The 14,115-nt window shown below is 43.8% G+C and overlaps 1 protein-coding gene across 7 annotated transcripts in view; it reads left to right on the plus strand.

Annotated features, from left to right (window-relative positions):
• The first annotated feature begins 1,824 nt into the window (after positions 1-1,824).
• Positions 1,825-14,115, plus strand: part of MLPH (melanophilin) — an 84,694-nt gene continuing 72,403 nt past the window's right edge. For 2 of the 7 annotated variants that reach the window (XM_019492214.2, XM_059727180.1), the window contains exon 1: positions 1,836-2,117. The gene's annotated coding sequence lies outside the window, so the exon portion shown is untranslated. Of the gene's footprint in view, positions 2,118-14,115 lie in introns of all 7 variants that reach the window. The other 5 variants (XM_006274380.4, XM_019492215.2, XM_019492212.2 and 2 more) reach the window with 4 other exon arrangements.

Consider the following 14,115-nt stretch of genomic DNA (forward strand, 5'->3'; position numbering starts at 1 on the left):
ACTTATGGGAGACTATTGCCCAGGACCACCTCAAATGGAGCAAATGTCTGCTGTGAGGTTCTAAGTACTCTGAAACCTTAAGACAACAACAGGAGGTGGAAAAGCAGGGAAGGCAAAAACAGTGTGTTGCAGACCAGAGCCACCAGCCCCACAGGGAAGCACATGCCTGAGTTGCAACAGAGTCCGTTAATTCTGGATTGGCCTTGTCAGCCATCTTCAGACCCTCAGATCAGGCAGTCATGGACAACAATCATCCTCGACTGCAAGTGTTTGCCAATGATGATGATATGTTATCCAGTTGAGTGTCTTAGTATGAAAATAGTTGCTTAGGCTTTGAATCTAACTGGCACCACAAACTACCCTTTTTTATTTTTATTCAGTTGCCGAAATGAAAAACAACTAAGGCTTAAAGGTGAGGGCCCATTTAAAAGATAACCATGTCTATGAATATATGACTAAAAGTGAATTGATGCTGCTGGCATGCTGTACCTGCACTGAGAAGCTATCCACCATGAAAAATGCCAAGGTGTTGCAATCATTTTAAGGCATGTCTCTGGTACAGAAGAAATTTGTCTTACTCTCTATACTCTAACATGGCTCATCAGGGACCACATTAACTACTGTACAAATGGTGAGATGCTCTTGTAGTATGGTAATCTTTCAGCAGCTCATGAGCTGCTATATTCTGTCTGGTGAACTGATAGAAACTTCTCTCAATATTTTGCAGAGCATCAGTGGCAGAGAACAGAGATGAACAGAGGTTTTGCAAGTCCCAGCCTAATTTCCTACTCTAGGACAATCCTTCCTCTGGTTACGAGTAGCTAAAAGCAAATCCCACTGGGAAAAGAAGAGTGATTTGCTTTCCTCTTGGTCCCCATCACTGAGGGATGAACTCTTTCTGGTCTCTCCCTAGCCCAGTACATAGCAGGCAGATACTGTTTCTCTAAGAAGCCCTGCAGAAGCATCTAATCTCTGTTGTATTAGGCAGTCAGATAACTGAGACGGTACCTAACTCCTGTGGAACCAGAGACAAACCCTGGGCGTGCATCTCCTAGGTAGTGTTGCCAACTCTTTGAATCTGTTCCAGGAGGTTTCATCACGTGACGTAATGGCATTAATGCTATTACATTAGGAAGGCAAGTACACATTACTATTACATTTTAAAAAATCCACTGGACTACTATATAAATCAGATTCAACATTTAATATTTATTTTAACGAAGGCCCTATAATTTATCTCCTAGGGGACTCTCAGCAGTCTCCTGGAGATATATTTCTAATTCCTGGAGACTCCAGGGCAACCCTGGAGGGTTTGCAACCCTACTCCTAGGATGGCCTCTCTCCCTAGCATCTATTTTATCAAAGGCATTAAGGACCCATCCCAGTGGATTGAAAACACCACAAAAAATAAGCACTTAGTCTGTGACTGCTTTCTACAGTCACCTGCAAACCATTGCAGATGGAAGAGCTAACACATCAGCAAGTCAAGGGGAATGCTTATAAAATGCACATAAGCAAAGCTTATCCCTGGGTCTCCCCTCAGCTCCAGCCAACATTTTACTCTGCGGGAGGAAGCTTGTGGGGTTTGAAAAGCCTGGAGCAAACTCCTTTTAACACCACTGGCTTCAGTAGATGTACCCCAGGGTTGCATTGCCCAAATATTTCCTGCGAGTCTCCCCCGAGGACAACGTTTCCCTCTCATCCCCTCTGTATCCCCCTGGCACCGCCACGGGGAACAGGAGCCCCGGGGTCCTGCGGCTCAGGGCTGCCGACTGCTCCTTGCTCTGCAGTCGCCTCCACGGGAGACCTGCACTAAGGAGCCACGTGATCGCTGCGCACAGGCTCGGATCTGCCCGGGGCACTGGCAGCATGTGACCAACACAGGTTTGAGACCTCCCTCCTGGGACTGAATTTCACCCAGCCTGGCGGATCACCCGCTCCACGTCGCAGCCTCAGTCCCGGGCGCTCGTGCCGAGGGGAGGGCGGAGGGGCCGCCCCGTGCCCGCAGCCCGGAGCCGCCCGCCACTTGGAGCTCAGCGGGGGAGCCCCTGCGCCCATCGGAGCCGATGTGATCGGCTTTGCTACTGATCGGACGGGCGAGGTGGCAAGCAGCACAGGTAAGACGAGAGCCTGCAGGGATGCCGGGGGGGGGGGTGAGTGGGCGGACCCCAGGGCCGGGGAGAAGTGCGCTGCGGATGACCCCAGGCGGGGCAGTGCCTGCGCGGACCCGGGGCTGCTCTGCCAGCGCGAGGCCCCAACTTGCCAACATGCTGGGAGGAAGAGGGTTAGGTAATCCACCTCCCACCTGTGCCTGGGGGTGCCTTTCAGCCCCTGACCGGTCAGAAGAAGGAAACAGCTAGCCAGCTCCTTTTCATGCTGAATTGCTTTGCTTCCCTAGAGAGTAGTTTCCTTGTAGGTTGAGCTGAAGGCAGGGCAGGTAACTTCCTTTTCGCTCCGGTGTTAAAGAAAGTGGAGGTGGATGTGCTTTAGGGAGACTGCTTTTCCAAATAGCATCCTGCCTACTTCTGGATGCAGATTCCTACGCAGAACTTTTGGCAGAGGCGATGCCTTTTATTAAACCAACTAAGTTGCAAAAAAACCCCCAAAACTTCATTTACAAGCTTTTGGGCAAAAAAAGACAAAAACATTGCAACTATTTTGTTGGTCTAATAAAAGATATCACCTCTGCCAAAAGTTCTGCATGTTTTTGCCTGTAGACCAACATGGCTAGAACCTGTATCCCTGCAAATTCCTATTGTCTTCCAGAGGCAAGGATTTCTTAGGGCAAAATGCTCTGGTATAATTTCTGGGCCATTACAGCTACAACATCGCTCTGGCAGTATTGTCTTTGAGGTGTATGTGGACTAGGAGTTAATCTGCAACACCCTATAAACAGACCTGCCTGCCACCTCCTCTTACTGTTAACACAAATCAATTATCTAATCCACTCCCAGTGGTACGGAAAATGTCCTCAGTTGAATGCTCACTGTGACTGCCAGTTCAGGAGTTGGCTTTAAAACAAAAAAAAAGATTCTCAATATCACAGAGTGGTCTAATTCCCAGTGAAAAGTAGTTGTGGCATGAACTGGGAAGTTGAGTTTTCCAAGACCAAAATTGGTCTGGGTTTATCCAGGTACCAGCCACAGGTGATTTGTGTAATTCAGATCTGGTCTTGGAAGCTGCTAAGTGCCTTTAAAATTCTTCTGACTTCAGTAGGAGTTGAGGACACAGGTCAAAGACTAGGCACTTTCCTTGCCCTTCTGTCTGGTTAAGTGCAAGTGAGATTAAGAACCTCTTGGCGGGGCAGCGGAAGTTTTGGCAAAAAGTAAACCCTTCAGTTGTATTCATCTGCTTTATATCCTGACAATGTCTTCTATGTAAATGTCATAATTATTTTACCTCAAATGTCTTAAATGAACTGTTAAATGATACAACTACTTACTCTAACCATATTCTTCTTTCCAATCATTGAAGTTACTCTCCCTCCCTTCTACCCCCAAAATGATCCAGAAGATGCTGTACTCTGACTTCCATACAGTTTTAAAACTTTTGGCATATTTAGGCCCCCTGGTACTAACCCTCCAGAACTTAGGGTCTTCTTCAGCAAGGTTTACTGAAATACAGAAAATGTAGGGTTTTCAGACTCTGCCATCTTGAAAGAAATGATGAATCCCAAAGGTATAATCTTGGTTGAATTTTTCAAAATACTGTTTTTTCAAACGGTCGTTTTCCCCAAACTTCCCAGAAAACCCATCCCCTGGGCTGGGATGTAGTACACAAAACTTCCTGGAGATCTTCTTTCTCTGAGCAAGTTGAGGGTGAAGGTGGAATATTATATTTAAGGTTACTGCAGCTGTGGAACAAATAATGTGACTCCCCAAAGCTGACAGTTGCCCAATTTATGTTGTTCCATGTCCTGTCTGGAGCATAATACAGCTGGATTTTTATTTCTCTTCATTAGGGTGGCATGCCCCAGGCTCTGAGGTCCTGATCTTGCAGTCTCTCTCTCTTTCTCTCTCTCTCATACACCCCAATTTCAGGGAAAGGATGTTTGGGGTCATTAGGAAAAGGAATGGTTAATCTCACAAAAGTCCAATGGGATATGTTGTTCAAAAGGATCTGGATTACAGTCAGGACAAAGTATTTGTGTAATTGCCATAAAAATGTTTTGTTTTTCTTCTTCTATGCTACATCAACCAGTGTACTTCACTTCTACGCCTACATGACAAGTGCATAATTCACTTGACCTCAGAGAAGGGGAAACAGCTGTCAAAAAGGTGCTATTATACATACTCCTGCACCAAATATTAGAAACCTTGGTAAAACAAGAGGAACTAATCAGTTTTGAGACTGCTCTGTCAGTGCTGCGATATTAGCATTGTTTATGTTAAATTCAGATACATGCAGGCTCTGGGTACACACATGGCCTTAGGACTGAAAAAAAGGCTATCCACTTAAATGGAGTACACTGTACAATAATAAATACTGCTTGATCTGAGACCAGAGATTGTCAGATATGTCTGAATTTAAGAAATGTAGGGCTTGTCTTGGCACAGAGTTATTCAGGAAAATCTATTCTTTTATAGCTGTCTGTGTGGATGCCTATTCCAGAACAACAGCTCTTTTTCAAGTTACTTCAATCTGCTTTGAAAGTAGATTAAGTAGAGAAAGCTAAATCAAGCAGTTTTATTCCAGATCAAGGATAGTTATGCATGGAGTTGTTCCAGAATGGGTATACCAATTTAAATTCATCCTCTGCTGCCTTTTGGAATAGTTTTCACGTGTAAACAGACAAGCCCTTACTGTGTTCAGCTGTTGCCATCTGAGAAAACTGTCATGGTCTAGTTTAATAATATACAACACTGCAGTCTTATAAGGCTAAAATACTATAAATGGCAAAGAATGTGTATGTATGTAATTTAATTATATTAATAATCAGGCCTGGTAAATGTTGATTCTTTTCCTTAGTGGAAGATATCATTGAAAAATAGTTTGTTTTCACATCTGCAGGGGGGCTGGACCCAATGATCTGTAAGCCCCTAACAACTATGAAACTAAACAATGTTAAGGTTTACTTTGGTTGCTCCCCCTTATTGTATGAGAGGGTAGTTCCAGAAGGACGTTTTATTTCCACAATTGCCAAATTCCCAACGTGAAATTTAATAGAACCTCAGAGCACTTGAAAATAAGTCCCTCGGTCTCAATTTTGTATGATTTTAATGTTAATGCACATGAATGTTTCTGAAGGCTTGAGTACGTAAGTGAATTAGTGCATGTTAAAGATTAGTGTGTGAATTGCATGCAACCAGCTGATGCACCAAAATATTATCGCCTCTGTGTCCATTTCCTTAATGTAATCGGAGGCTAGAAACAAAAGATAGTAACCAAAATATCTCATATTCTTCAAAGTCCAAATATGAAATGTGGTTCACCAAAGACAAAAATGAGGGCTATGGTGGGGGGGCAGGGGTAGAGGAAGAAACGAGAGAAAGGAAAATAAGTTAGTTAAGCAGGAAGTTTAATATTCTGAAGAATTCCTTCCTTTAACTGTTGATAACTCTTTCTGCAGATTCTCCTTCGTGATTCTTTCTAAAGCAAATAATTTTCACTGGTAAAGCTAAAAGGACATCACATTTTTTGTAATTCGGTGACTAAAATAAGTGGTTTCAGAAGGAAATACACTTGAGACTTGTAGTAACCTTAAGAATTTCAGACCAAAATATCTTGTACTTCTGAGGTTCCTTGTTTTTTCCAAAAGAATATTGGAATAAAGAATATTTTTGAAACCGGCCAGAAGAGTAGCAGTCGCTAGTCAGTGCGACAAAATCAGGCCCCACGTGGCCTTAGATGGCCCTGTACACTGGGATGGGGCCCTACGCCAGGATCGGGCCTCTGATGCCCAGTGTGGTGTGCAGGTCCACACAATCCAGCCCCACAGGTGCAGAAATTTGGCAGCAGGAAATTGGCAATTAATGCTGCCACCCCTACCGTGCCACCCAAGTTTTAGACCCATGGGGAGCTCCAAGGGCAGGGTGACACACCAGAGGCCAGGCATGGCCCATGGACTGAGGGTTGGACACTCCTGTTTTGATATGTTTAATATTAAGCACACTTTTGGCTTCTATTTTTTAATAGAGAATATTTCTACAGTTAGGATCCTAGGTATTCAAAGTGATATATATTTTAATTGTAATGTGTTTGCATAAAATTTGTCCATTCTTATTAATCACTGGAGACTTTGCTGCAGTCATTCCAGACATGGGGCTGGGAGCTACAGTTTCATCTTTTTATTTTTGCTTTTATTCATTTTCCTTCTAGTTTCATTTTTGAGCATCATGCCTCTGTAGCATTATCTTAAGACCTTTCTTTTCAGTTGTAAATAATTTTACATTGAATACAATTATGATGTTTCAGGCAGGCACTTTTCTATTTAAGGTACTTGTATAACCTGTTACGCAACTTAATGAGCACCTTGTAGTCTGTAAGTTTTTCATCCTACCAGCATCCCTGTGAGGCAGGCGAGTATAAATGGGAAAACAAATGCAAAAAGGGTAGCTTTCCCAAGGTCACAAAAGAGGAAAGGCTTAATTCCCTTCTTACAAGGTCTCTTGCACTGCCTACCTAGCTTCCCAGTGGAGTGGATTTCCAGAAACCAACCTGGTAGCTTTTGTTATGGCAGGCATCTCAACCTGAGTGCTGTGTTCAAATCCAAATTCAATGTTTGAACTGGGATCGGAAAGTGTGGGAGTGTTTACATCTTGGAACTTGATTCAAGCCTATCTCTAAGTAAAACACTAGCAACAACTGGATGTCTGGATAGTGAATTTGAGCAACAAATATCTGAATGCCCAAGAACCTGAATAATAACACTTCCATGACCTGTGAAAAAGGGCAGATTTAAAGGAGAACAGTCTTCTGGTGTTCCACTGTAACCTTTCAAGCATGGGGTACAAGGGCTTTTAGTGCCCCCTTCTTTTTCCAGTAGAGGGTGGATGTAATAATAGGATGAACATTTGTTCCCATTGAATGTTGAATAACCAAGGCAATTACCTTGTATTGTCTTTGTCAGTGTTATTTGAAGATAGAAAATATGTTCCTGTACCACATTTGGGCCCTTGGTAGTACAAAGATGTATAGATAATGTATGATTTAGTTGTGGGGTTTTCTTTGTTTTTTAATGAAAGCTAGAGAAGGTCCAATTTTTTTAAAGGAAAAAAGTACTTTCCTTGTTTTTTCATTTCTTGAGGAAGTATCACTGGCCTATACTGGTATCACTGGCATAAGAGCAAATCCAATAAATATGTATTGATAGTTCTGACTGGAATGTGCTGGAAACCAGGCTTTCATTTTTGAGGGGAGGGAGAACATTTTTGTTTGTTTCTTTCATGGAAAAAGTTGCTTTTTTCCCAAAAACCCTGAAGCAGAATTTCAGTTTCGAAATGGAAAGTGTAGCCAGCCTTGCCTCCCAGTAATCATGCATAGGCTCTGCAAGTCTTTCTAAAGTAGGCACTTAGGCTAGGGATAGAAATTACACATAAACCAGTAGAAGTGATCAGTAACCAGTTTAAATCTGTAATACAACGGAAGTTCAGTGCATATAAACTGCTTTCAAAATGGCCAAAACCGGTTTAAGATAAATCTGGATGGATGTAGTATCAGACTTAACAGATCTAGGTTAAATCAGTTTATTGAACTTCTATCCCAGATCTGCTCCAGTTTCAAATTATCTCACAGTCCCCCAGCTTCCCCCTAGGATTATTTGCAGGTAGGGTGGGCTAGCCTTGGCCAAAGCTGTTTACACTAGCTGAGCAGGAAGGTAAGGTATTCTCTAGCATGCACCACCCACCCACCCACCCAGCTTTTGGCCTGGGCCATTGCAAGCACGTGGCTGCATTTCCAGAATCAAAAGGGAATGCTTATCATTTAAATCTGGGTAGCTTAGACCAAGCTGCAAAGATTGAATCAATTTAACCTTGGGCTTTTTGACTGTCTGTATATAGCCTAAGATACTTGTACACCCAGTCTGTATACACTTTATCTTCTGGAAAGCACATACACCTATAGGTTTGCCTAATCTTGTTTTCTGTGCAGACCTGGGGCCAGATCTGAGGCTAATGTAGATTGTTGGAATCCCATTGATGGTTTTGCACCAACCAAAGATCTGCCTGATAATCTCCCATTTGGGTAAGCTTTAAATGTAGCAGGTCCTATATTCTGATTCATCAGAGCACAGAAGTAGATGCTTAACAAGCAATCTCATTGTGGGGCCAGTTATTGTGCTTAAACCAGGGATTTGCTTTGGGGTTTTGCCAAATCAGGGCCTTAATGATTTACTACTGTGTTGAAAATCAAATCCTTAAGTCATCTTGCTGCCAGGTGAAGCCCAAGATACATGAGCAAAAGTTTCCTTCTAAGCTCAACCCCTGTAGGTTGCTCTAGAGTATGGTCATGTTATGCTGGGAGCAAGACTTGTGCCCAGAGGTTTTACATTGACTTGTTCACATAGTTGGCAGGAAGTACTCAAATGACTGACTTGTAACAAGGATGTATCATTTGCTGAAATGGCTAGAAGAAAGAGCAAGCAGCAACTGTCATGAATATCCTTCTCTTTGCCATGGTAAAAATAATGGTGGCTTCATTACAGTAGGAAATTCAGTTCCCAAGATTCTTCATAGGCCAAATAATGTAATAATAGATCTCTTCTATGTTCCTTTGAAATGCTTTTATTCTAGACGCAAGCCCAATAGTATTCCATAACCAAGATCTGTAGGGCCAAATAAATTTCTGTTGTAACTCTATTTTATTGAGCCATTGTTAAGACTGGTAATAAAGTTTGTCTGGTCCTGAATTTTGAAGCATGCGATGGCACTCAGACCAGGTCTTCTGAAATGTACTTGACATTCGTTCATCGTTCCCTTATGTCAGCTGAAACCCCACCGTCATTCCCATCCTTTAGTTAGCTGTTTAGTCATAGAAAATACTTATGCGTGTGGAATCCTTGGACTTGCACAAGATGGAAAAGGAGATTGGGTGCATGCGTGAATCTGGAATTTAAAAAAAAGGAGTGCAAGTGATGAGTCTGGTGCCACAGGAAGGCTGCAGCCACCTTCTCCCTCCTCAGTCTCCCATGGGCAGATTATGCCATGGCAGCACCTTCAGGGGACCTTTTATGTGCCTGAAGCATGTATAACTTCCCCCCACCCCACTCTGGGTACTCCCTCTCCTCTGGCACTCAGTGACACCTTCTCTCCTATTCTTCCTTCTCCCTCTCCACTCCACCAGGGCTTGCTTCTTGATGTAGAAAGAGGAGTGAGACACCCACAACTATTGCTGTCTCCAGCAGACTTGGGTCAGGGAAGGCCTAGAGCTGCTCCTGCCCTGCTCCAGCTGAGGGCTGCAATGAACAGCTGTGTGGGGTGCCAGGTTCAACCAGGGACAGCATCAGTGGTGGGTGGGTTCCCCCTTTCAGTGCCTGCTCCCTGTCCATTCCCTTTAGGTATCCCCCACTGGCCAGGAGTAGGCACTGGAAGGGGAGACTGACCACCACTGCCAGTTCAGCCTGGCACCCTGAGTAGCTGTTCCCCACAGATAGAGCCCCCAGGCTAGCAGGAGAAGCCCAAGGGAGGGGATGGATCAGGGACCCACTTGTTACCTCTGAGCTAGGCAACCCATGCAGCTGCTCCCAGCAGTCCCTAGCTGGAGTGGCATGCAGGTGGTCCTGGGGCTTTCCTTACCAGCTCTCTACTTGGTCCCTTCTCCCGGGTATTCCCCACCTGTCCAGGGCTTCAGCCACCAACTCTGCAGGAGACCCAGGAGTCTGCTGCATGGAACTGGAGTCAATGCCAGGGAAGGGAAGTGCAACTGCCAGTGCCCTCCTCCCCACCCTTGAATCTACCCCAGCTTATGTGTGTTTTTACCTACTGTTTACTTTTGTAACTTTATTTAATTTTTTTTTTTTAGCAGTTCTGTGTAGCTGCTTCTACCAAGTTTTTAATATCTGCCCACACACACTAGATACAGCATTGTCTAGCACCAGACTGTTTTTACAACATTAAAAGACTTATAAACACCCCTTATCCTTTCTTGGGCATGATCTAGTAGGTGCTTATTTTTCTTTTTTTAAAGGAAAAAAAATCTTTGTCCTCTTGTTAAGCCAAATTCCTTTTCCCTCTACTTTTTTGCATTGACTAGCATTTTACCTCTCAAGTATTTCTGACAGTGGGACTTACTTGCACAGTAAAGTACTAGTTAGAATGAATAAGAATGACATAATCTGCTCCTTGTTTAAGACAAACCAAAAATAAGAGGGAGGATTGAAATCTTGCTCATTGTGGTAAAACCCAAACTCTGTAAATTTGACATGCATGCTGTAATGTCTCAGACATCAATTAGCCAAAATGTTCCTGGGCTTTTAGCTAGGGTGACCGTACATCCCACTTTGACTAGGAGAGTCCCAGATTTTCTAGGCTGGTCCTGGCCAAGCTGTGAAAATGAAAAAAGAAGTTCTGGAATCACAGGGGCATGGGGTGCAGTCTCATGGGGAGGCACAGTGGTATGGTGTACCTTGCTGCTCTGCCTTCCTGCTGGACTGTGCCTTGTGCCCCTATGTGCCTGCCTCTACCTGCAGCAGCACTGCTGACTTGAACCAGGGAGAGAGAAGTGGAGGGCAGTGTCTTGGATGTCCCAGATTTCCTTATGGTCACCCTATTTTTTCCTATAACTTGGACCAGTTGCTATTTACTTTTGGCTTCAGAGAACTGAGTTGATTATGGAACAGGTAAATAACAGTCTTTATCTTGGAGCCAGGTTATGGCTTGTCCTACGTGACCAGACATGATAATAAGGAGCTGTAAGATGCCCCCATGTGCAGTCACTCCAGTGCAGGCTATGATATGGTGGGGAGTGAGCAGCCTCCAAAGGGCAGGAAGTACCTGGAACCTTGAGTTCATCCAACCCTAGCACATTGTGACTTTGGCATAAAACAGATGTAGGATTTCTTTCAGGACAAAGACTTTAATTCTGGGATCCTACAGAGGTACAAACTCATTGATATTGTTCCACCCTAAGTACCTGTGAAGTATCAAGATGATGCCTTACCCCCCCCCCCCACACACACACACAATTGGGGCTAATTTCAGTTAATTGCCATTCAAGCCCAGAACAGTTGACCAAGGATATGCCTGAGTCTGTTTTTAGCCATAGAGAAACTGCCTGGGGGCAGCATTGGATTCAGGGCCAGCACAGTCTCCTTCCCTAAGAAACAAAAAGGTATCATAGCTGTCAATCTTATTTTGGCCCAGCACTGACTGAGATACCACCCTGATTCAAGGCTAGCAGCCAATCCATAGTGTAGTCCACTGGGAAGTGTCTTTATAAAGTCATGGACACTTAAAGGAGGGAAGCATAAACTAATCGAGTAATTTATAAACTAGACTCTGTTATGCTGCTATCCAGCCTAATGCTCCATATCTGTCTCGCATGCTGCTCTCAGATTAGGGAATATACCCCTTTACAAAATATGGCTTGCACTATTAGTGTTAAATGCTTGTCAGTTTCCAATAAAAACTGCAGATAAAACTTAATTTTTTAATTTTCAGTGCTTATAAATTTGTGTCTGTAATTAATGTCTGAGATGTTTGCTTTGGTCAGTGATCAAAGAACAATGTAGTAGTATTTCACTATTCCTTACTGTTCCTGAAGTGATGCATTACTTGTTACAAGGTTTGTTCTGGTCTTCTTAAACTGTCTCCAAAATGAGGTTTAACCATTAAATAAAGGAGAGAATTGTGAGAGTGCCTGCTGCATAACAGAGAAATTCCAGTTAGAACCTGTGTTGCATACCTCTGCTGAAGGACTGAGAAGTACCAATAATACAGGCTCTTTTAAAACCTGCCAGCAAGCAAAATGGGGGGACATGTGATTACAGACCTGAAACATCCCATGACTCTGACACTGTTCCAGAGGGGGAGGTAGAGAAAAGAACTAGTGAATTGTCCTTTGACATCAGTGGAGGCTCCCTCAGGGCCAAGCAGTGTGAGCTTTCTGCGGGCCTTGTTTGGAGATAGTAGCTTTCCATGCTATAATGCACTGTTTTTCAACCCATGGGTCACAAGAATATATGAAAGCATCATGAACAAACTTAAAAATGGATCAATGCACCTTAAAAATGGATTCTCCTTTAAAGGAGAAAAACGTGGGAAACCGTGGCTTTTCCCTTGCAAGCTGGAAGAGTTCTAGCCTGCAAAAGGCTCCTGGTCCCCCCCCCCCCCACCCCGTGTGTGTCTCCCCCCCTCCCCCCCCCTTCCACACACCAACCCCCTACCCCACACACTGGCAGTCTGGGGGCAGGGGGCAGTGGGTTGGGAGTGAGGGGCACGCACAGGGCCAGAGGGCTCTTTTCTACTTAAGCTATTTACTGGGTCAGGACTGACCATCCGTTTTTACAAATGGGTCCTGGTACAAAAAAGGTTGAGAACCATTGCTGTAGTGAATGTAGTCCTTTGTGTCTGCTTTGCTTGGGCATGAGCTGCAGATTTGGCTTTCAGATTCAGGTTTCAAAGCCACCCATCCAGCTACAGCTTGGGAATTGTCCACTGAGGGCATAAGGTGTGAGAGATGTGTAGAGATTGACATCAGTAGAATCACATTTGACTTGAATGAGCTGATCTGGGTGATTATATCTAAAAGACTGGTTACTTCATTCACATGGACAATCTAAAGCTTTAAATAATATTGGTACCTGATTTTCAAGAAGGACAAAAGTTTTGAGGACTGGCAGTTTGAGGATAGTGGAGCCTTTGGTTCAATGGCCAAGCCAAAAATATTGGCTGTACTTTAAGTTTCATTGTTTCATAATTGTTAGGGGATGGCAGGGACCTTACAGATCATCGGGCCCAGCCCCCCCCTGCACTTGGGCAGGAAAGACTGCTGGGGTCAGATGACCCCAGCAAGAAGGGCATCAAATGCTTTTTGAAGATTGCCAGGGTGGGTGAGTTGATCCTAAATGCCTCATTTAGTCAAAATGAAATATTTATTTTTTGAGTTATTTATCCCTAAAGAAATGGAAATAAGGGTTTTATTCTTTTTCACTTCAGCTATTCACCAAACCTGAATTTTCAATAGTGTCAGTTAGGCTTGTAGACTCCTTATCTGCCATGTGGGAGACCCAGGTTTGATTACCAGGCATGTATATAACTACAGCCATCAAGGCACCAAATATCTGTCCTTGGTCTGACTTTTGGATTCTGTCTTAGTTGTCTAAATAGGGATGGAAGATCTGGGCAGCCGCCACTCTTTTATGTTCCTGCCTAGGCATACGTGTCAAAGGTCCTGGGGACCTCTCACATGTACATCATGCTCCAGAAGGATCTACAGTTGCCTATTACAGTTTGGCTCTCAGAACCATGTCTTTCAGCAACTTTACTATTTGCCAAAATCATTTTCACCTGGCTTTGTTGATCAGACTTGCAGACTGAATATACACCCCGCCTTAAACTCTTACTTAGTAAAGTGTTGGAAGAGAGAGACACTGCTACTCTCCAGATCTGAAAACAAACTTTGCCTTCTGTCCCCGATTTTGATCAGCAGTACCTCCTTATTCTCCTAGTTTTTCATCCTTCAGTATAGGCCTGTTGGAGCCTTCACTCTACTTAACCACATGTGAGGCTGCTTAGGAGAACTGCTGTGCTATCCTAGCACAGAGGACTGAAATCACCACTGCGCTACATTAACTTTGCTGGGAGTATGGTGGTTAGAGCCATAGGTGCAGAGTATGTGGGGGCCTGTTCTCTCAGCAAAAATAAAAGACAGCACCTATGGTAAAAGCAGCTCATTTTAACCAGTCCCAGTGGCACTTGTTTTGTACCTACAGGTCCAGCAGCTGAGCATACTTGTTGAATAGCTGCATTGACAAGCAGTTCATTATGGCCAACTGGCCACACACATGTACAAGTTCCTGATTTCTGTGGGAATCTGTGTGCAATATAAGCACATCTTTGTGTGCAGCATAGGGTCTTTCTCCTGAATATCAAGCCGTCAACATAAGCTGAGAAGCCTGTTTGTTTCTTGAGACACTGGAATATTATTGCATGTTAGCTTTGTGAATTGGTTAGTCAT

This window comes from Alligator mississippiensis, chromosome 4 (assembly GCF_030867095.1).
Source record: "Alligator mississippiensis isolate rAllMis1 chromosome 4, rAllMis1, whole genome shotgun sequence".
In the NCBI taxonomy this organism is placed as follows: domain Eukaryota; kingdom Metazoa; phylum Chordata; order Crocodylia; family Alligatoridae; genus Alligator; species Alligator mississippiensis.